The 24,897-nt window shown below is 39.6% G+C and overlaps 1 protein-coding gene and 1 non-coding gene across 6 annotated transcripts in view; one reads left to right on the top strand and one right to left on the bottom strand.

Moving 5' to 3' along the window:
• SYT1 (synaptotagmin 1) overlaps positions 1 to 24,897 on the top strand; it is a 738,111-nt gene that overhangs the window by 568,822 nt on the left and 144,392 nt on the right. The window lies entirely within an intron of this gene.
• On the bottom strand, positions 1,080 to 1,161 carry LOC120934189. Its single transcript, XR_005748335.1, has one exon. It is a non-coding gene; the product is annotated as a small nucleolar RNA MBII-202 (small nucleolar RNA).

Raw genomic sequence — 24,897 nt, 5'->3', positions numbered from 1 at the left:
CCTAACAGTACAAAGCCTTTGGAGTCACTCTACATATGCTCAGTTTGGTGTGTGCTGCTTGAGAGTTTTTTTTTCTTGGGAGGATGCACATGATCAGCACAGGGCCAATCAGCACTGTCCAGACAGAGGGTCGGGGCACCTGCAGCTTCATAGGACAGTCAGAGTAGAATGAAAACTCCTCATACAAGCTTTAACCACACACTGATAGAAGTCACAGGATTGCTTCTTTGTATACTGCTTAAGAGAAAAGGTATTTAGCAGTTTATATTTACTAAAATAAATGCATTTCAGTGTTTTTGTACTGTGTGGCATCTGTTTTTGTCTCTTGGGTGAAGCTTGATATGTTATGTTAGCAAGCAAGTGATAGTGCATCCTAGTGAATCATACCCAAAATGTAGGAATCATAGACACTGACGTAGGATGTAGGTGGTCTAGTATAGTATTATAGATACTCTCCTGGGTGTCTAATATATTGACTTATAATATAAGGACATGTGCCCTTTTTTTTATGCATATAGACAAGAACTGTGGATAAGTCATATATTTTTTTTGCCAAACATTAACAAAGTTTATAATAATACTGTATGTATGTGTTCTGTGTGTATTTTTTATTTTTTTTTACATAGTACACATGGGCTTATATCAGTGGTTCTCAACCTCTCTAGTGCCGTGACCCCTTGATAACATTTCCCAAGTTGTGGAGACCCCTAACAGTAAAATAATTTTCGTAGCGTGGGTTGTCAGCACCCAAGGCAAGGCAAGTTATTTGCGCCCCTAACTTACAGCCATTTAGAGCTCCCTGAGTCCCTTCCACTCGCACAGTATTAAAACCCCTTATGGTACATTTTAGGATGTATCACTCTTTCTCTTTGTTCTCCTTTCTTTCCATTTTATCTCTCTATCCTAATATATTGTTTTTTTTTCCCCATCCCTCTCTCTAGCCATCTTTCTTGTTCTTTCTCTCTCCCTTTTTCTTTGTTCCTCCCCTTCTTTTCCTCTCACTTCCATGTGTTCTCTATTTTTTTTGTTTTTAAGATCAGATGCTGTAACTGCACATACACGATTTGGGGGTGGGAGGAGAATGGGGGTTTACAGTCATCAGCTGCACAAGGGTTCAAAAGTCTTTACAGGAATACAGAGATTCCGGAGAAAGTGTAATCATCTGATGTATTCTCTATTTTTATTCCTTCTCTTACACCTTGGTGGGGGGGGCAGGGATGAGTGGCAGTGCTGGAGGGGAGTTTTGATCAGCCAACTTAGGTGCTCTTGATCAAGGTCATGTGCTGATCTGAGAACTGTACTGGGGACTTTTAATGGCAAATATAATCCCAGGTAGTGTTACTCACTGTGTCTCCAACTCTGTGGTGTCTCCCAGCAGTGACACTTATGTTGAAGTCAGAAGAAAGGGTCTCCTCCAGCCCCTCCCACTTCACATTCCTCACCAGTCTGCTGACTCTCTGCCCCCAGCCCTGCCATGCCATTAACTGCAAAAAGCCTGAGTGGGCAGTCACAGGCTCCAGGGACAGTCCTGCTGGGCGGCCGCAAAAAGGCTGGGAGAGCGGTGCGGGCTTCAGGAACAGCCCAGGATTTGGTGACCCCTGGCAAATCATCATTCGACCCCCAGGTTGAGAACCACTGGCTTATATGAACCCAACAAAGCCTGCCTTGTCCAAGAATCAGACAGCTTTTATAAGGAGATACATATTTGCTTTATAAAACATACAACATATATCCCCTGGTTTACAAACTGTTGGCATCTATGTAGTTTTAATATCCTTCTAGGTCAACTATGGTTCAATGGATGGATACATCAAAGATATAGCTAAATAACAAGAGCGCAGGCTACAATCACAGGGTGTCTATACATAAAATGCAATATGCATTACAAAAACCCAATATACTGGACATCCTGTGATAGCAACACATATGGTATGGAGTCAGTCATTCATTGGGTTGGACTGTCCACTTTGCAAGGAAACTTGCACTTTGCAAGGAAATTTTCCCCAGAGATTAGCAAATGAGGTGTAGCTCTACATTTAATCATATACAAGCAAAAATTATGTTTCTTTTATTTTCAATGCACGTGATTGAGTATTCTTCACAAAGTAACATTTCACCTCATTCACTAATCTCTGGGGAAAATTATTTTGCAAAGTGCAACTTCCCTGGCAAAGTGAACAGCCTATTTGCCTTTAGTGAATCAGCTGCACTGAATAAATTAGACTACATCTGAAGAAATAAGATCAAGGGTATGTAATATTGTGCACATTTACTGTATTTGCCGGCGTATAGGGCGACCCCCTATTTTTCCAGTGAAAACTTAGGTTTTGGGCTATACACGCCGTATAAGACTACCCTCTTCTGAAGCAACACCATTTAAAAAAAACACTTTAGAAAAATAAAAAAAATCATCAGAAACACAAGAAAAAAAACACATCAGAAACATAAAAAAAAATCAGAAACATAAAAAAAAAAAAACATCAGACTTAACATCAGATTTGATTAAAACACTGTAATTTATTTCTTATTACTTACTGGTAAACTTTTGATGGGGCTTTTAAATAAATTACCTTTGTTATTACAGTATAAAGATGTTTTTGTTACTGTTCCAAGAAACCCACTCCAGGTCTTTATAACCTTCTTAAATCTGCTTTAAACAGTTGCAGTCTTATCAAAAGTACATTACTGGTACAGTACAGTAGTGCCAGGCAATAGTAACACTGCAGAATACAGTGTGCACCACTGAGCCAATCACGGCAGGCAATGCATTTTATTACTCTGTTGATAAAAGCAAAGCCTGCTCGGATTGGCAGAGGCTGTGACATCATCAGCCCGTGCCGCTCCAATCCGAGCAGGCTTAACAAGCTCTGTTTTCAGCAGAGTGCATCGCCTGCTTGGATTGGCTGAGCGGCGCATACTGTATACAACATTATTACCGAGCACCCGGCGGGCTTCAGATCTGGCAGCGGTATCTGCACCCGGAATTCATCTGTACCCGGTGTATAAGACGACCCCCGCTCTCTGGCAGTATAATTAAGGCTAAAAGGTCATCTTATACGCCGGAAAATACACCCAAACTCTGTTTTTGGTAGACATGTGCATTCGTTTTTATCCGAATGCATTTTCGTCCGAACTTCGGGTATTTTTGTTATCATTTTAAAAAACGAAAACAAACGTGCAGAATCCGAAAACTGAAAGATCCGACATAAAAAAATGCTTTATTTTCATTTTCGTTGCTACAACAGTTCGATATAGATAGGAGATTCGACATGACACTGACAATAGCAATCTGTGTCTATCGAACCTGTGGTCGAATGTGCCTAACCTTAACTCTATTAGTCCAAGATTATTGTACATAGAGAGGAAAGAATCGACAGAGAGAGAAAAGATTTGACATTATAGAGACAGTGTTGGGGTAGACTGTTCGACATGAACGACGAAGATTCGACGAAGCAGCGAAAAACATACAAACGTCGAATCTGTCATTGAAGGATTATGGTGTCTGTAGAAAGTTCTAAGAAGATTCGACAAGCAGATTGTACATTTCAAATGCTCGGCCCATAGGCTATAGAAGAATTTGAATGTTGGTTGACTAGTAATAATAATTTATAAATATAATTATTACTAGTGTCATACAACATTAGAATTCTATCTTGTTGGCGGAACATTCGACCGGAAATAGAAACGATTGCATCGTGGTACAGTTTAGCTGCTCCGTCAAATTTTCTTAGAACATTCGACAGACACCATAAGCCTTTAATGACAGATTCAACCTTAATTAATTCGGATTTTCGGACAAATGCCTTTTTTAACTAAACAAAATAAATAAAAACAAATTTCGGGAGTAACTAAATAAATGTATTTTTCGGATGAAAACGAAATTCCAAAACAAAATATTTCAGTGTGCACATGTCTAGTTTTTGGGCCCTTGGACTGCTCTGCCAGTTTCAAATCTCTGAAAAAAAAACATTTGAAATGCCAATTATTTTTAACTTGGGTTGGGTCAACTACAATATTAAAGTTGTTATGAATGGAATTGTTTTTTTAACTTAAACAACACAGCTCACACATACCTGTGTTGTTATTCATTGTTGAAGGACATTGCACATGTTTTTGTTTTTTTATTATTTATTTATGTTTGCACTCTATTTATAATTCTGAAGGAATTATCATTCCAAAGTCTGCTTGTGCCACAGAAACTGTCACTACTCACTCAGTAATTCTTCATTATGTTCTGTCGTCTCCTAAATATCTTTTTAACGTACATACCATTTGTTTTTCTCTAGGCCGTTTTCATTTCAACAGCATGCTCAGTCTTATGCTGACAGCTCTAGTTCACAAACAGAGACAATAAAAGATCCAGGCTCAATAATCACTCAGTAAGATAGATATCCCTACAGGCTTTAGCCTTTACTGCGTGCTAAAGTCTTTCTGACCCCCTCAGGTAATTTAGCATCCCAATAATTCTTTTATTCTTCTCTCTTACTAGAAGATTCTTCTCTGTAAAGATGTTTTAAACCCAACAGGCCTTTATTAGATTAACCCCTTTTTCATCCACATGGTAACAAAATAAATGCTTTATATACATTAGTTACTTTAGATTCAACACATACTGTATATATTTTTTGAGTTTTGTTGGTATTTGGCAACATTTTGCTTTATACCTGCAATCTATATAATGCGCCCAAGCCAAGGTAATAGCTCTGCCATATAGAGGTTGACTTATCAAAGCAATCTAGACTGTTTACTTAGCAAAGTGAGCCCTTACGTCGCCTCGTAAATATGTTGAAGCTGCATTCGCTTCAGTCATCCAAGCATGTACAAATGTTTTATTTTATTCATCTTGGATATTTAATGTGAACATAGATTTACCTTATATACTAAGCTCAGTAAGCATACATTTTTTTCAAAATGCATATTCTCTTTGATACATGAACCATCTCTACTTTATCAACCCCATACATTATACTTAGAAATACATAAATGCAATCTTCTAACACTCTTCCAAAAAGTAATAACATTCAAATCTATCACTACTATGGTTAAACATGTCAATAGGCTCCATTCTCAAAAGCAACTTGCATGTGGTATGTAGATGTCGGGACACATTTTGCCTAAATATTGAATGCAATCCTGAAACTGTCAACTCACTATACCGTTTTGAGGTATTTTTCTGCAAAACGCGCTAAAAAATACCTCATGAAAAGGGGTTAAAGTAAATTCACAGAAGGAAATAAATAATTAAATGCATACAGTAATTTAGTAGTGGTCCAGGCACGTGGTATTTAAGGAAGGTAACAAATATAATAGGCAATTTTGAATAGTTTCTGTTTTTTTAGATCAGTTCTTTCAGCATTAATGCAAAAAAACGAAATATTGAAATATGAAAATTATTGGGGGTTGATTTACTTAAAGAATAACTTGGAAGAATAAAAGGAATTTCTTTTTAACTTTTGGATAGAGTGGAGGTGGATTACAACACCCATTTATTACTGTCTGTGTCTCCATTAGGGAGATTCCCCCTCTGTATTTGCCCTGTTTATCATTATCATTGAAAGTGAATGGAAATCCAAAATTTTGGGTTGCCCCCAGTAAAGTAATAGAGGGGACATCTTCCAATGGGGACACAGGTGGCAAAAAAAACTGACAGGGTTTTTTTTTTATTATTATTTGTTTATATTTGTTTTATCAAAATGCCAACACACACCCATTGTTGTACAAAATGCTACTTTAAATATTACATTAATACAGTTGCCATTCCAATCCCCCTCCCCTCCCCCCACCCTGCACCCTTCCCTTCCCCACCCCCCTACCCACAACCCATACTCTACCTCTCGCTTAGAACTTTATTGGCCATCTGTTGGGCGCCTTCAATCTGCGCAATGGAACCAGACAGGGATGCCCCCTTTCCCCCCTATTATTTGTTTTAACACTCGAACCCCTATTAAATAAAATCAGATCAAATGAAGATATCAAAGGAATTAAGATCCAGAATACTACATACAAATTGGCAGCTTTTGCAGACGACCTGCTCCTCTTCCTTTCAGAACCTCACATAACCTTGCCTAACCTTCTTAAAGACCTGGAACATTTCCATTTATTATCTAATCTAAAAATAAACCATTCCAAATCTAATGCCCTCAACATCTCAATACCTTCCAGTGTAATAGACCTTTGTAAAAAAAACTTTACATTTAACTGGGCAAAACGAAGCATCAAGTATTTGGGAATTGAAATCTCTTCTGATCTGAAAGACCTCTTCCATCTCAATTACATCCCAGCAATGAAGGAAACACAAGAGGATCTGAGGAGATGGAATTCTCACTAATCAAAATGACTATCCTACCGCGGTTCCTCTACATCATGCAAACATTGCCTATCAAAATCCCCCTTTCATTTTTCAATACCTTCCGTAAAGCTTGTTCCTCCTTTATCTGGAGAGGCAGGCCCCCAAGAATTAGGTTTTCCAGATTGAATCTGCCCAGAAATGGGGGAGGCATAGCTCTACCTGACCTAAGAAAATACCATCAGGATGCCCTACTAACAAGAATTGTGGACTGGAACCTACATTATAGGGTGAAAGATTGGGTGAACCTTGAGCAATCCCAATCCCCTCACGATTTAAAATATCTACCTTGGATTAATCCCAAGTATCACTCAAAGTATATCAAAACACATCCCATTATAGGCCCCACCCTAGAGATCTTTCGATACACCTTCAAGAGCATAAATCCTTCCCCGTGGCTAAGCCCTCTAACACCACTTTTAAACAATCCAGACTTTCCTCCTGGACTGGAGAAATCGTTCCCGACGCATGAGTGGCCTCACAGCAATGTCCTATCTAAACACTTCTTTAAGAACGACAAGTTAGTATCTAGAGATGACCTACTCAAGAACATCAAGCCCTGTATCTTATCACACTGGAATTACATCCAAATCAAGCACTTTTTAACCAAGAGAGATAATATTCACCATTGGACAAGACCCTTGACAATGTTAGAGAAACTATGCACCAAAAAAACTCCTCAAAGACACATTATCTCATCCCTTTACAATTCCCTATTTGAGGACTCCAACGACTTCTCCAGTTCATCATGCAAGGCTTGGGAGAGAGATTTAGACACCACTCTGTCCACCGACGACTGGGAAAAAATATATCTGTACGCCCAAAAAGGATCACTCAATGTGGCCACACAAGAGAGTTGTTATAAGATCATAACCAGATGGTATAGAACCCCTTCTACCCTACACAAAATTTCACCTCAGGTATCTGATAGATGCTGGAGATGTAAACGCGAGGAAGGCTCGATGCTACATATTTGGTGGTCATGCCCTTTAATTCAATCTTTCTGGATGTCGGTACACGAAACTGTTGAACAGGTCACATCAGAGAACCTGAGCTTTACGCCGCTTCAATACCTACTGCACTATAACTCTATCCCTAAGAAACAATACCTGAAATCCCTCTCCATGATCATGATCAACGCGGCGCGACAGTGCATTCCCTGTCACTGGCGTTCCCCCCATGTACCAACGAAAGTGGAATGGTTTAGGAGAATTAATAACATAGAAAGAGTTGAAGAAATCATCAGCATTTCCCAAGAGAGAATTATACAATTCTCAGCGATCTGGTCTAACTGGACTGCATTTAAGGTATCCCAAAACTATCAGCAGGTTATTACATGAAAGTGGTCTAAAGACAGGAAAACACCTTAGATTTCAGTGTATATATAATCTTTCCTTCATCTACATATGTCACTATGGCTAAAATGTCTTGGAGAATTATTACATTTTTTTTTTTTTTTTTTTTCTTTTCTTCCCTTTCCCCTCCTTCCTACCCCTTCCCATACACCGGTAAGAATATGCACTTACATGCGCATACATATATTTCTTCTTTTTTTTGATTCAGTTAGAAAAAATGAGAAAACACAACTTAAGGTGACGGATCTGCTATTTATGCTCGATTTCCAAAGCTATTCCATGTCATAACTGAATGGTTGTATTTTAACTATGCCAAAATTATCTTATTGTCAAATTGCCTTCTTATTGTATTATGTACTATGTATGGTACACTGTTATTCACCCAATAAAGAATTTGTGAAATAAAAAAAAAAAGAACTTTATCTTATTGCTACTCCGTTTCAACCGGTTCCCCCCAAACCAACCAGCTTATTGCTTCTACGTATCTCCACGTCTTTTTGAACATCTTCAAGTTTTCCCATTTATTTGCTAACCCCTCCATTTCTTCCTCCCTCCCCACTATACCTCAAATACTCCATATTATATGTCTCTTCTACTCTATTTATCCAGTCCCTTATTTTCAATTTCTTGCCACTTTTTGGGTATCAAGCTTTTAGCGGCATTCATCGTGGGGGATTACTGATTCCCTATATTGCTTTATTGAACCTTCCACCCCGTGGAACAAACACATCCACAGTTCTTCAGGTATTACTCTATTGGTAATCTCTTTTATAAGTTGTAAGACCTCCTTCCAATTATTTTTTTATTTTTGGACAGTCCCACCAAATATAGGCCATTGTTCCTACTACCTTGCACCCTTGCCAACACTCCAGGGATTTTCCCGGTTGATATTTACATGTTTTATCTAGGGTTATATGATACAATGTCAAACATTTATGATTCATTTTGGCAGTCTTTGTGCCTACCACAGAGCAATGTACCAATTTAAAAATTTACAAAAATATTGCTAGTTTCCCTGTGTCCCCAATTCTTTCTCACATTTTTTAACATATGGCAGGACCTTCGGCTCCTCTACTGCTAATAATATTTTATAAATCCGGGATATACTATTTATAGTATTTATCAATGTGCATGGCAACTGACAAGGGTTTTAATCCTTCCTTACTTTATCTAACAAAAATTGTAAAAGTCATATTTTAAGACAAATAGACTGTGCAATTTGCAAGTTGCTTCAGAACTTAGTACATGAGGTAAAGCTTCACTTTTCATAGAATACCCAATCACATCCAAGGAAAAAAAACAGCATTTTTGCATGCACATAATTGAAAGATGGAAGTCAGCAGCACTTTCCCTCATTTACTAAGATCTAGAGCAACTTGCAAAGTGCTCAGTCTATCTTTAGTAAATCAATCCCATTACATTTAGTAAATGCACCCCATTAAATGTAGTAAAATATACACATTTTTTCCCATAATTTTGTCAGATTTTTAGAGACATATTTTTCTGCACCCAATCACTCCAAACATAATACAATGTACATGCATATCACAATGGTCTAATCCCTTGTTATAAGATATGTCATATGTAGTGGGGATACTTTACTTTTTCACAAATATTTTTAGAGATATCTTCCCACTGACATTATTGATCTTTTTAGCTACCTATAAAGGGGTAATTCTTCCCAGTGACCACAATGTATCATGAGCTGCACATATAGATTGCTGTGTATGCGCTCGACGCACAATGATGGCGATTTGGCAAGTGGTTAAGTAAATGCAAAATATCTTTCTACATGTCAAATATTGAAAGAAAATAATATTAAAAATCACACTCATCTATACATACCCTTTTCCCACCGCATGCAGCCATAGGTGATTAGCGCCGAAGAGCCTCCGAAATTGCCGGAAAGGCCAGAGGACACCACGGCTGACCTCAGCAGACCTCAGAAAGACTCCGTTCCTTAGCCTTTCCGAGGTTTGCCGAGGTCAGCTGAGCTGTCCTCAGGCCTTTCCGTGCATTTTCAAATGGCGCCGATCGGCTCTGGCGCCCCCCCACCTCAGGCCAAATGCGGTACTGCACTTTGGCCTGAATCCTGCTCGTTTTTGCGAGACAACACTCGCAAACCGAGTTAGGATTTTTTAAAATACAGTGCTCGTATTGCAAAACGCTCGTTAATGCAATCTGAGGTTCTACTGTAATTACATTTTAGGTGCCTTTAAACAAAAGTTGTTTGAAGTCCTATAGTTTATTATTTATAGAAAAAAAGTCAGTCCCCTGCCAGCATGTTGCAAGGGCCACTGCTTATTCTGTAGAAGCAGTGTTTTTTCTGCAGAGGTCCAACATGCCACCACTGGGTCAGAGCTAGACCTCCAATCAACAGGTAGCATGAGCTTTCCTGATTGGGGTCAGCTAGCATTGACCCAGTAAGGAACATGTTGGACCCCTGCTGAGAGACAACTGTTTCTCCAGAGCAGGGATCCTTCTCTGAAGAATGCTTGCAGGGGATGGGCTTTTCTACTCGGGCTGTGGCTGATTTCTAAAAAAGAAAAAAAAACTGTAAAGCCCTGTACACACAATCGGTTTGTCTGATGAAAACGGACCGATGGACGTAGTGTTTTATGTCACCGCGTTGGACATGATCGGATTTTTAACCGATGGTGTGTAGGCAAGACTGATGAAAGTCGAAAGTCGGCTTCATCGGATTAGATTTCATCAGATATCCGATCGTGTGTACAGGGCTTAAGACTTTGAAAACCTTTTGTTTTGGTGCACGTGAAATGTGATTTAAACAATATGTTCTATTGGTCTCTAAATATTATACCTACTGGTACTGTAACAGAAAGTTGTATTTCATGTTTAATAAATGTGTAAACCCAAATATTTCAAGTTGCTCTTAAGTGTTGAACTAGCAACTTGTGTATTACCTCTAGGAGCCAGTGAATTTGTTCCATGTATTCTTTTTAAAGATTATAACTTACTGTTGATTGAGATCAGTCTTTTCTGCCCTGGCATTTCACAAAGTCAGTTTCAATCTAGGATGGATGTATTACCTAATAGTCATACATAAAGAACAGCAGTTAATCTTGGCTAGCATAGGCTGTTACTGAACTTTATTCCTGAGCTGTTTTCAAGAGGAGTAACATCTTAGATATACCAGGGATAAGGATAAAATATCCACTTCTGTATCTAATGTATACACTTTTATCTTGTGGAATATAATACTCTCCATCATTGTGGGGTATACTATCCCCACATATAGTTCTTCTTGTTGATAATTTAATGTGACGTGTCCTATATTTAAAACTATAATAGAGCATTAATGGTTCTGTATTTCCTATAATTTGCAGTAGATGAAAACATGCATGCTGTTGATTGACCTGAATGACACATCAGAAAAAAAAACAATAATAAAAAGCAAAACTAAATTTCCTCAAAACACTCACTGAAAATATTTGTGCAATCTTGGTTCAATCATACGGTGTGCTTCACTGAAGGCCCAATAGGTCTGGGAATGCACAGGTGTTGTGTGCATCCCAGTGCCGACATTCCATTAATTTCTATTGGGACACATGGCTGCACAGACACACTGCTGTGTTCTAATGACTGAGTGTGGGTGCAGGTCCCTGAACGCACCCTGTATGAAGACATTGTATATGTGGGGATAACTTTGTTGCTGCCTACACACAGCCCCTGGACACAGTGGTGCTTTAACATTCACTTGTGGGCTGAACTATCACTTAGGTGATCTAGCATTGTTGAAATGCTGTTGTAGGTGTTAGAAGCAAATTACTGTTGTTTACAGAAAAATATTTTTTAGCTCATACCATCCTTACAACAAAGCTGACATCTAGGAGGCTATACAAGATACAAATACATGCAGCTCTTTATTCATTAAATGAAATCATTGAATGTGTTTTTTTTTTAAATGCAGCTAATGTAAGTACCTGAATTTGACTTGGTGACAGCCTTTCCCTGTATACTAGCACTCAGACTGGGATAGAGAGAGGCAGCACTGAGTGTCGGTCAGGAACACTGCATGAAAATGTACTGAAAATAAACATGCTAAAAGGAGGAGAGAGCAGAGTGAGCTGAGAGATTACCACTTTAGTTGACTGCTGTTCTCTCCAGTCAGAAGGCTGAGGGTGTAGGGATGCCACTACTGTATTTCTGACTGAAACTGGTGTCATGCTCTTAGTTGTACAGTATGGCTTGAAGAACATAAATGAGGCCTTGTACACACAACCGTTTTCCTTGGCAAAATCCATCAAGAAAAATGCTGGCAGAGCATTTTTGCAGAGAAAAACGGTCGTGTGTATGTTTTTCGTCGAGAAAACTGTCGTGGAACTCGATGAGAAAAAAAGAGAACATGCTCTCTTTTTTCTCCTTCGGGAGTCTCAATTTCCTCATCGTGTTTCTCGTCGGGTTGGTTTACGATGAGAAACATGTTCGTGTGTATGCTTAGAAACCCGCACATGCTCAGAATAAAGTGTGAGATAGGAGCGCACCTTCGGTAAAAGTAACTTTCGTAATGGAGATATCACATTTGTCACGCTGTAACAGACTGAAAAGCGTGAATCGTCTCTCACCAATCTTTTACTTAACACGCAATAACATGAGATTAGCAAAAGCAGCCCCAAGGGAATTGAACTTCCCCTTTATAGTGCCGTCGTACGTGTTGTACGTCACCGCGTTTGAGAACGACAAGATTTTGTCTTGACAGTGTGTATGCAAGGAAAGCTTGACAAGATTCTCGTCAAGCCTGACAAGAACCTCGTTGAGGAAAACGACGTTTCTTTTACGACGAGAATCTCGGTCGTGTGTACGAGGCCTCAGAGTTGTTTGGCTGACGAAACAGCTCCCATGTATGGTTTTCATATGTGAAAGATTGAAGATAAGAGGTGTTATTCTCGGACTACGAGGACATTAAAGCTTAATCTATTAAGTAGTAGCATAATTGACTTCCCTGCCTTAATTCAGTAAATGGTCTTAGAGTCAGAGAATGGTGAAATTCATCTGTATTATTTATGACTGATACCTTTTTAGAGGTTGTTTTATACATTTTTCAGATCATAGGATTTATAGTTAAGCCTGGAGAGTTAAGTAAGAATTGTAGGTATGCCTAAATCAAAATTTCCACTAGTTCCAAAACATACTGTTGAAAGAGCAGAAAATTGGCGTTATGACAAGCTATCATAAATGTATCAAAAGATCATTGGGGTCAAGTCTTGTAGTGGTCGGTGTACATGGAAAAGTGGAGGGACCCAGAGACACAGGAAGATTCAGATAGGTACACAAAACACACACTAAATGATGTAATACTTACTTGTATTAAATCTTTTCATGAAAGAGCACAAGCATTTTTAATAGACCCCTCAATGTGCATTTATAGACACTCAGGGGTTGATTTACTAAAACTGGAGAGTGCAATATTTGGTGCAGCTCTGCACAGAAACCAATCAGCTTCCCCCTTTTTTTGGTCAAAGTATAATCGAACAAGCTGACATTAGAAGCTGATGAGCTACCATGCACAGCTGCACCACAGTTTACACTCTCCAGCTTTAGTAAATCAACCCTTCAGGACTTTGCCATTAGTCAGCAACAGTTAATTGAAAAATGTAATTAAAGTTTGACTCTATTTGACTCTATTTTGAAATCCCAAAATGTCTATGATAGTTAAGTACTGGTTCATGAACTTTTATTGATCTTCAAAAGCATCTGATATACAAATAGTACTTTTAGTATAAAGACCATTTGGAATCACATATGTCCAGATGTACATTTTATTGTTTCTCTCTGATTTTCGCTTTTTCAATTTACCATATTTATATTACTATACAGATTTTAAATATATGGTAATTGTAGGAAAAAAAACAGCTGGCTTAAAGTATATATAAAAATAGTTTTTGCCATTTTTTTCCAATCAAAAGATTTCTCTTCCCTTCTGTCCTGTAGCCACAACAGGAAGTGAAAGTAAGACCATCCAAAGTGAGGAAAATGCCATCAGTTGTCATGGGAAGTATGCCCATTAAAATATTTCAGCTCTGTTGCTGACGACAACTCAAAATTCTGGATCTTCCTTTTTAATTCTGGCAGCAGTAGTCACCAGCACAAATACATAGAGAGTGGATTTCCATAACTAGGTCACAGACAGCAGTAAAAACATGACAGTCGTTTTAACCACTCACCACTGTATTCAAAACATAAAAAGTGTTTAACTGTAGATAGACAATAAGTAACCTATTTAACTGCCTCTCACATAGCCAATGTACTGATGCAGCCAGGCAGTACAAGCCGGCACTCCCAGCAGTTGGAGATGGACTAGAATCCTCTGGAGCCTGAGCGGCACCTACATTTGTACATTGGTCTCTGATCACAGCCACACCATTCATATTGTCCCTAATCATGGTTATATCTGTCAAATTCGGGTCAATTCACTAACTTTTACCACATGCTATAACATGGTCACATCACTCATTTGCATAAATTATCGAATGCGGTTAAAAAAAGTCAAATTTACAAAAAAAAAAGGGTCCTCAGGGTTTTACTTGCGGTATTTGTCAGTAAGAGCCAACTAATAACTGGTTGCTAAGGAGCCGGCCGCCGCCTACTTAAAGTGGTTGTAAAGGCATAAGGTTTTTTACCTTCATGCATGTTATGCATAAAGGTAAAAAAACACCCCCAATACTTACCTGAGTTCCGTCTCGATCCACTGATGTCCATGAAAGCCTTGTCTCTCTGGGGACTCGTGCTCCTGATTGGATTTTGGCAGCAGTAGGATCCATTGGCACAGAGAAGATAAGTAGGACATGTTTGTTATTAGAAAAGAAAAACAATGTCGTCGTTATACATCGCTAATTTGACTCTAAATACCATTGTCATGGCAGCAGCTAGCAGCCATAACCCCGGTATTTTTTAAAACGGCCGGCGGTCCTCTTTCAGATAAAAGTGGTCTCAGTGGCGGATTCACCGCACGATCACTTTTATCAGGGACGGGAGTTAAAATGGTGTTTAAATCACACATATGAGGTATCGCCATGATCGATAGAGTGAGAGCAATAATTCTAATCATAATTCTCTTTTAAGGGTATCAGTTTCGCCATTTCACGAGCGGGGGCTTTTGAAGCATGACAGGTTTGGTATCAATTTACTCAGTGTAACATTATCTTTCACAATATTTAAACAAATTGTGCCAACTTTACTGGGATTGGAAAGAAATCCTGGTCTGCCGCACTCCATTAAACAACATCTTTATTGGATAAAATCAAATGGCTAACATGTTTAACATCATGAGATGCTTACTCATAGCTAGGAGTAAGCATCTCACGATGTGAAACATGTTAGCCATTTTTTTGTCCTAGTGTTCACTTTCTATTTTTGACTGCACTGTTTTTGGATCATGTTGTGATTTGATTTTATCCAATACAGATGTCGTTTAACGGAATGTGGCAGTTTAGGATTTCATTCCAATCCCATGCATTTGTGTAGAGCCAGCACCTGTCGGACTCAGTAGGGCGGGAGTCACTCAAGGGAATAGTAGCTTTTTCAGAGCGGTATCACCTCTTCACTGTGCCAACTTTACTGTTGTCTTATTTTTTACGTCCAAAAAGTGTATTTTATCCCAAATCAGGGCCCATCAGTGCCGCCTATCAGTGCCCATCAGTGCCACCCTATCGGTGCCCATCAGTGCCACCTCATCGGCGCCCATCAGTGCCGCCATATCAGTGCCCATAATTGAAAAAGAAAACTTACTTATTTACAAAAAAATTAAGTTGTTGTTCCACGAAAAAAAAATCGCAGAGGTGATCAAATACCACCAAAAGAAAGCTCTATTTGTGGGAACAAAATTATAAAAAATTGTTTGGGTACAGTGTAGTATGACTGCGCAATTGTCATTCAATGTGCGACAGAGCTGAAAGCTGAAAATTGGCTTGGGCAGGAAGGTGCATAAGTTCCTGGTATTGAAGTGGTTAAAAGACTCACCATGCCTCTTAAAAATACATTAGGGTGTTTATCCTCCGAAATTTGGTCTTTTGTGGGTGTTTCTACTATCCTGGTGTTCCAGGGTCTCCAAAAATGTGATAGGTAGTCGGGACATTAGATGTGTAAATTTTACCCCTTGAACACTTAAAGGTGCTACTTGGATTTTGGTCCCCTCTATGTGTATGTGGCTAGGTTGTGGAAAGTTCCACACATGTGTTATTGCCATACTTTCAAAGAGTAGTAGAATGTGTTTTGGGGTGTAATTTCAAGTATGCTTATGATGGGGGTAAAAAGTATCCTATTAAATTGATAATTTTCTGTAAAAAAAAAAAAAAAATCCTTTTCTTTCTGCATTTTCCAAAAATGTGTGGCAAAAGTCTTCAAAAGATTCACTAGGCCTCTTAAAAATACCTTGGGGTGTTTTATTCTAAGGCCTCGTACACACGACCGAGGAACTCGTCGGAAAAGACACATCGTTTTCCTCGACAAGTTCCTTGTTAGGCTTGTCGAGGAACTCGACAAGCTTGTTTTGCATACACACGTCAAGACAAAATCTCCTTGTTCTCAAACGCGGTGACATACAACACATACAATGGCAGGGGAAGTTCGATTCCACTGGCACAACCCATGGGGCTGCTTTTGCTAATCTCATGTTACTGCGTGTTAAGTAAAAGTTTGGTAAGAGACGATTTGCACTTTTCAGTCTGTTACAGCGTGACGAATGTGCTATCTCCATTACAAATGCTACTTTTACTCCCGTCTCACACTTTATTCTGAGCATGCGCGGGTTTCTTAGCATACACACGATCGTGTTTCTCGTCGAAAACCAGCCCGACGAGGAACACGACGAGGAAATTGAGACTCCCGTCGAGGAAAAAGAGAACTTGTTCTCTTTTTTCCTCATCGAGTTCCTCGACAGTTTCCTCAATGAAAAACGTACACACAACCGTTTTCCTCGGCAAGAAAGCTCTCCCATCAAGTTTCAGGATGGATTCTGTCGAGTTTCTCGGTCATGTGTACGAGGCCTGAGTGTGCCTATTATGTGTTAGAAATATCTTAATTGACAACTTTGTGTAAAAAAAAATATATATATATAATTTTCTTTTCAAAGGGGTAATTTACAAGGTATTTGTACTACCCCTGGCAATTTAGGACCTCAAGAAATGAGATAGGTAGTCAGTACATCAGGATTGATACATTTTCAAAAAATGTATACATATATGTTTATATATACAGTACGTATATATACACATACATAATCCATAGTTTGTAGACTCTTTAACTTTTACACAGACACAATATTATACACTGATTTGGTTGATTTGGTACAAGATTGTTTGCAAAACTTTATTACAGAAACTAAGGATTTTTTTTTTTCTAAATGTTCCATATTTTTCCATTTTCTATCGCACAACATTTAAAACCCAGTGGTGATTAAAAAAAACACCACAAGAAAGCTCTATTGGTCGCAAATAATGATAAAAATGTACAGTATTGCATAATAGTGTCTCAGTAACTGTCATTCAAATTGTGACGGCGCTGAAAACTGGTCTGGACAGGAAGGGGGTGAAAATGTCTGGACTTGAGGTGGTACATATACATATAAAATAAAATTAAATGTTTGGATGTATTCAGCTGTATTTCATATTGCATTTTAAGTACCTCCACAGTGATAATAAACTGCTACTTTGCAAATGTCAATAAAAAGTACATTAAGGATATTCAGATTAAATTGGAGAAACATGAAAATAGCCTATTCCATAGAGTAATACAGCTTGAAAAGGCTATTTTCAACATAATTGAACATTTAATTTCAACAGTTGCACTGAAGGCTGTGTTTTTTTTAACATACCAGTAAGCCATGAATTCTAGCGCAAAATGTACTTTATTCTATTTCTGCTGTGTAAGGAAAATAACAGATGTGTGTCTGAATTGCAGTTTGCAAAAGGATTACACTATTTCAGATAAACATGTTACGGTTGAATCACCAAAGATGCCAGTACAGAATATAATTATATAGTTTTCCAGGTCATGTAAATTTGTATTCCTTTATGTCAGTTATAAAAAAAATACTATTCCTTTTCAGCCTGCAGTTGCTGCAATGTTCTGTAAAATTCAAAGCAATATGGCAACCTGGAAGTGTTCCGTACACCATTGATGTATAGAGCACCCCCAGAAATGTAATGTCTTACTTGTGTGTTTGACTCACTGATTTCCCTGAAGTCTGTACAAAACACGTCAGATTTTAAGCATTGCCTGCAAAACTACCATTCAGATTAATTCTGCAGACAAAAAAATGCTTTTTCTTCAAAGCAGAAACAGGTAGAGCTCAGCAAAAACATTTTTTTGAAATCCCTGAAATGTACATTGATTGCCCAGAGGGGAAGGCTTGTTCCCAACATAAGTGAGGTTACGTTGAGCTCTTTAAGGTCTTAAAATGATATAGTGAGACTTTATACCTGAAAAAAGCACAACTCAAGGTAAAAGTTATCCTGAACTAGGATATGGGAACGTGTAAAGCCCCATACACACTATCAGTTTTCCTGACGGTTTTCTCTTCAGGTTTACCAAAACCATCTAATATAAGGTCAAACCTCAAGAGTTTCAATTTGTATGCAATCAGGCAGGCCCTTGCACTACATGGTTTTGGTAAACCTGAAGAGAAAACTGACAGGAAAACTGATAGTGTGTATGGGGCTTAAGGCCCCATACACACGACCGAGTTTCTCGGCAGAATTCAGCCAGAAACTCGATCGGAGCCGAATTCTGCCCAGAAACCCGGCCATGTGTACACTTTCGGCCGAGGAAGCCGACGAGTTCCTCGTCGAGCCAAATAGAGAACATGTTCTCTATTTCCTCGTTGTTCAATGAGGAAAGTTGGCTCGCCGAGATCCTCGGCGGCTTCACACAGAACTCGACGAGCAAAACGATGAGTTTTGCCCGTCGAGTTCCTCGGACGTGTGTACGGGGCCTTAGAGTCGTGATACAGTGATACAGTAACCTCTTTTTCAGTATTATTGTCCGATTTTTGAATCTTAACCACTTAAGGACCGCCTCCTGCACATATACGTTGGCAGAATGGCAAGAGGACTTACAGGTACGTGCTTGTGCCCAGCTGTGGGTCGCACCCACGACCCGGTCCGAAGCTCCGTGACCACGGCCGCGAGACCCGCGGACCTGATCACCGCCGGAGTCCCGCGATCAGTCACAGGGGCTGAAGAACGGGGAGAGGTGTGTGTAAACACACCTTCCCCGTTCTTCACAGTGGCGCTGTCATTGATCGTCTGTTCCCTGATATAGGGAAAGGCGATCAATGACGTCACACGTCCAGCCCCGCCTCCCTTTAGTTAGAAACACATGTGAGGTCACACTTAACCCCTTCAGCATTTGTATAGCATTTTTTGCGGTGAAAATGACAATGGTCCCAAAAATGTGTCAAAATTGTCCGATGTGTCTGCCATAATGCCGCAGTCGCGAAAAAAAATCGCTGATCGTCGCCATTGGTAGTAAAAAAAAATATTAATAAAAATGCAATAAAACTATCCCCTATAAACGCTATACATTTTGTGCAAACCAATCGATAAACGCTTATTGCGATTTTTTTTTTACCAAAAATATGTACAAGAATACATATCAGCCTAAACTGAGAAACATTTTATTATAGCAAAAAGTAAAAAATATTGATATTTTTTTTCAAAATTGTCACTCTATTTTTGTTTATAGCGCAAAAAATAAAAACCGCAGAGGTGATCAAATACCACCAAAAGAAAGCTCTATTTGTGGGGAAAAAATGCGCCAATTTTGTTTCTGAGCCACATCGCATGACCGCGCAACTGTCAGTTAAATTGACGCAGTGCCAAATCGCAAAAACTGGCCAGGTCCTTTACCTGCATAATGGTCCGGGTCTTAAGTGGTTAAAGCGGTACATTGTTTTGCATAGAAATTTGGCATTTTATATTGTAGGCATGTAATTCTTGGTAATATCACACTTAAATATGTCCAAACAAGAGTCTAGTAGATATCACGGGTATGGTAGTTTGAAACACAAAATCATAAATTATAATTATAAAAAATAATAATATAATAATAAAATGAACTTCCCCACAAATCACTATTGCTCAATTCTGCAAGTGTTCTAATTTATTATCACTGTTTTCTAGCTGGGCTAAAATCACTTTTGAAGGGACACTTTTTGATTGCCATGAAATTCTCAAGTTTCCAGGCAGAAAAAACTGTATATATAATATAAAAGTGCATGTAGGGCATTGGATAAAGCACTAGGGACAAAACGGAGATAAAATGATTTGATACAGTAATGTAATCTGTCAGCTTACAGTGTACTGTATGTGTTATGTTTTTTGTACTTTTTGAATTTGCCGCCGAGCACTGCCCCATGCGTTGGGACACTCGCAGGGAACGGAGCCCGGCACACAGAGCTTCGGACTAAGGATCTGGCGGAGGACACAGCGGGGGGACATCACAGGATCCTGGGGACAAGGTAAATTACCTGGACCAGGATTCTGCTATGCAATCCTGAATGTGGCTCAGGGTTAACGCTAATAGTACTGAAATTTAGTCCCCGAGCCACACTCGGGAATACCGCCAGGAGGGTTAAAGAGGTTTTTCATTCTAGAAAAAAAAGTCAGCAGATATAAATCCTGTAGCTGCTGACTTTTAATAACAGGACCCTTACTTGTCTAGGGATCCAGCGCTATCTTTATCCTGGCTAGTTCTTAACTTGATTTTTTGTTCCCGGCAAAGGCATCCTAACTGTGGGCAGCTGGCTGTGCTGCTTGCGAATTCACAGCTGGCTGCCCACTACGCATGCAAGAATAATGCTGTGCTTTGTGAAAGGTTACACAGGTTTCTGGGACCTGTGATGTGTTTCAAAAGGCTACGGGGGTCAGAGGTGAACTTCTGTTTGAATTGTCTGTCAAAACTAGGTACCCACTCCCCCTCCAAAAAAATGACAAAAGTGGTAAAGAAAGGAGGGGGACCTAAAGAGGAACTTCCCCTTTTGGGTGAAGTTCCTCTTTAACCACTTCAATACCAGGCACCTTCCTGCCCAAGACAATTTTCAGCTTTCAGTGCTGTCGCAATTTGAATGACAATTGTGCGGTCATGCTACACTGTACCCAACATTTCATTTATTTTATTTATTTTGTTCCCACAAATAGAAGTGAAAATTTTGAAAAAAAACAATGTTTTTCTATGTTTCTGTAATTTTTTTTTGTAAATAAGTCCCTTTCCTCTTCAATGACAGGCACTGATATGGCTGCACTGACGGGCACTGATAAGGCGGCACTGATGGGCTCCGATGAGGTGGCACTGATGGCACTGATGATGGGCACTGATAGGCGGCACTGATGGGCACTGATAGGTGGCACTGGTATGCAGCACTGATAGATACTTATAGGCGGCACTGATGGGCACTCATAGCTGGCACTTATGGGCACTCATAGGCGGCACTGATGGGTACTTATGGGTGGCACTGATATGTGGCACGGACGGCACTGATAGGTGGGCACTGATTGGCACAGATGGACATGGATGGGCACTGATAGGTGGCACTGGTGGACACTGGTGGGTGGCACTGATTTTGTTTGTGCCATGATGGTGCCAGTCAGTGCCCATTTGTGGCATATGTTATGCATACATTATGGATACATTTGTACATGTGGATGTCCATGGGGGACTTGGGACCTGGCCATCCACATGTTAGGTGCTTCCCTGGTGGTCCTGGGCAGCATCCTGGTGGTCCAGTGTAGGCATTCGAGGGGGGGCTGCACTGATAAACAATCAGCGCAAACCCCCCCCCGTCAGGAGAGCCGTCGATCGGCTCTCCTCTACTCGCGTCTGTCATACGCGAGTGAAGAAAAGCCGATCAACGGCTCTTTCTGTTTACATCATGATCAGCTGTGATTGGACACGGTTGATCAAGCGGTAAAAAGCCTCCGCCGGAGGCTCTTTACCAAGATCATTGTTGCAGTGTGTCAGACTGACACACCGCACCACCGATCGCCGCGATGCACGCCCTCACAGGCGCGCGGCAGGTGTTATACTGCTGGACATCAATAGACGTCCAGTCAGGATAACACAACCACTTCTCGGACGTCAATATGCCGTTGACCTGGCGGGAAGTGGTTAAGACTGCTTTCACACACCCTCATGTTTATTATCCACAGTAGCATCATTTGTCCCATTAACCCCCCTGGCGGTATTCCCGAGCGTGACTCGGGGTAGGTTTTTTCTGCTATAATCGGTAACCCCGAGTCACGCTCGGGGTAGATATGCAGAGCCTGCAGCGTGCGCTGGCTTACCTTCTCCTGGATCCAGCGATGTCACCGCGCTGTGTGAGCGAGCGGGACCTCGCTCGATTCACACAGCGTCCTCCTGTGCCGCCGATCTCCGTTCCCTGCAATGTTACGACGCACGGGAGCGGAGATCGGCGCCAAATTCAAAAAAGTAAACAAACACTATACATACAGTATACTGTAATCTTATAGATTACAGTACTGTATGTAAAAAAAACACACCCCCCTTGTCCCTAGTGGTCTGCCCAGTGCCCTACATGTCATTTTATATAATTTTTTCTTTTTTTCTGCCTGCAAACTGTAGATTGTCCATAGCAACCAAAAGTGTCCCTTTATGTCAAAAATGGTTTTAGATCAGCTAGAAAACAGCAATAATAAATTATAATCGCTTGCAGAATTGTGCGATAGCGATTTGTGGGGAAATTTGTCATAAAAAAAAAAATGATGACAGCGACAATTTTGCAACTGAGAAAATTTCAGTGATTTTGATTTGATTACATTATTGAATAATTTTTATTAGAATTATATTATTATTTGTTATAATTATTTGTAATTATTTATTATATTATAATTTATAATTTTGTTTTTAAAAAAAATGTCATACCCGGGATGCCTACTAGTCTCTTGTTTGGTCAGATTTAAGTGAGTTATTCCTAAGAATTACAGGCCTACAGTATTAAATGCCAAATTTCCTTGCAAATAATTGTACCGCTTTTGGTACGTAATTCCAGACAGAATCATACCGCCAGGGAGGTTAAGTAAGGTACCTTGTTCTCTTAAGGATACAACTATCTAACTAAAAGCTTAAAGTGGTTGTAAACCCACTTTTGAAAAAAAAAATAACACCTGCAAGACAAAGGCATACTGAGCTAGTTTGCATTGCCGGCGACATGTCGTCCGGGGGTTACTTCCGGGTATCGCGGCTCTGGTGCTGTAATTGGCCGGAGCTGCGATGTTGTCACTCCCGCGCATGATCGCTGGAGCCGCCAGTCACGGCATGACCTCCTTTAGAAATGGAGTGATCGCCGTTTCTAAAGTGTGCCTGCGCCGTTGTCGATGGCACATGCTCTGTGGTAAAAATCTCCAACCGTGGAGGTTAAGGAAATATTTCCAGCACCTACAAGTAAGCCTTAATCTAGGCTTACCTGTAGGTAAAAGTAATAGTACAGGATGTGGAAACATGAGGACCATATAATATCTGAACATGTCAGGCAGAAAGTGAACTGACTTTCATAGATAGATAGATAGATAGATAGATAGATAGATAGATAGATAGATAGATAGATAGATAGATAGATAGATAGATAGTCTATCTTTCTAAGTAGATAGCACGAGCACTGAAAAATTGCAAATGTAAAATCCTGTAAGTATCTAAGTTTATATTAGGGTTGACTAAGGGAGCACAGCATGTTCACCTTGCAAGTCACTAGCTGCGAGCAGCAGCTTGTCAGCTATTCATTTAATCGAGAGTCTGGGGGACACTTCTGTAATAATTTTGTGGTCCCTGAAGCAACCTGAGCTTAAAGCAGAGGAGAATACACAGGAGTTAAACGTATTGAGCTGGCTAGCTGCAAAGCATTACATCCTTGGCAGTGAAAAGATTTAAGTGCATAGTGGGGTAGATTTATTAAAAGCAAATAGTAGTTTTTACTTTGCAAGGAAATCGGCTCTGCTGGCTTCCATAATTCAGTCATATGAAATGTCACCACATTCACCACATATTCACACACATTCACAAAACAGTCTTTTTGTAAGCAAATATACAGTTTTTTTCTTGCACGCATTTGGGTATTCTTTGCAAAGTAAACACCCACTAAATTAGGGGGAAATTCCCCTGCAAAGTAAAAATTCCTTTGCAAGGTGTACATCCTATTTGCCTTTAGTACAGTAAATCCTCCAAGTAGGTGAGATGCAGTCATGCTAACATTCACTGGCTAAATAACAGAAGAGGGTCTAAAAGAGTAATAGTGCAATGTGCAGTACATTTTCTATATCTTCTTTTTCTGCCTGTAGCATTTAAAGGGTTATGTGGGGATAAAAGGAGAAAAACATTTATTGGCAAATTGTAATAATTCTTAAGCTATAAATAACACACATATCTTTCTATCATCCTTCGAGACTGTAACAGTTTATGAAGGTTAAGTGTCAACCAAGAAAAGTGTGTCTGCTTTTACTCTCTGACTTTTACACATGTTCAAAATCTACTGTACAATATAGCAAATGTTCTGTTTCTGCTTCTACCTGTCATCTAGACATATGACATTTTTCTCTAGATTAAAAATTTGATAAAACAAAATACCAGTTCTTTACTCTGACTCTTCTACACAGGAGAGCTTCAGAATCATTTTATTTTTGTAATTTTGCACTACACTTTGAGAACAAGGCAAATCCTAGTGGACCTCATTGGACTCGAGGCTCATCAGCAACTGTCATAGACCCATCCAAAGAAAATGCAAGTGATTTCATGCTTTGTATTGGATGGAATTTCACCCCTACGTACAACTGTGGCACTATACTTTTTTTGTATCACCACAATAAGTCATGAAGTAGTTAGAATATTAAGAATTATGACTATTATGCTAGAAGACTGATACACTGATTCCATATGTGTAGACTCTACTTAAAAAGTAAACACAGTTATGTATGCATGGCCCCCAAAGACTCGCTACACAGTACAACTGCTCTAACCACAAGGTGCTACACCTTTGTCTTTTTAATCCTTCCTACTGCTGCCGACTAGTATTTTCCAAAACCAGCTTAAATAACTAAAATACTTAACAAAACCTACACTCTGGACTGACTGATCCCACATTTTAAGAAAGGACAAGGAACATTTGGCCTGGGAGAGAAACACAGCCAGCTGTTTTTTTTTTTCATGGTAGGGACTGTTTCCTGTGGACTA

Source organism: Rana temporaria, chromosome 3 (genome assembly GCF_905171775.1).
Source record: "Rana temporaria chromosome 3, aRanTem1.1, whole genome shotgun sequence".
Lineage (NCBI taxonomy): Eukaryota > Metazoa > Chordata > Amphibia > Anura > Ranidae > Rana > Rana temporaria.
Note: the sequence above shows the minus strand (reverse complement) of the source record. Positions and strands in the feature narration are given on the sequence as shown.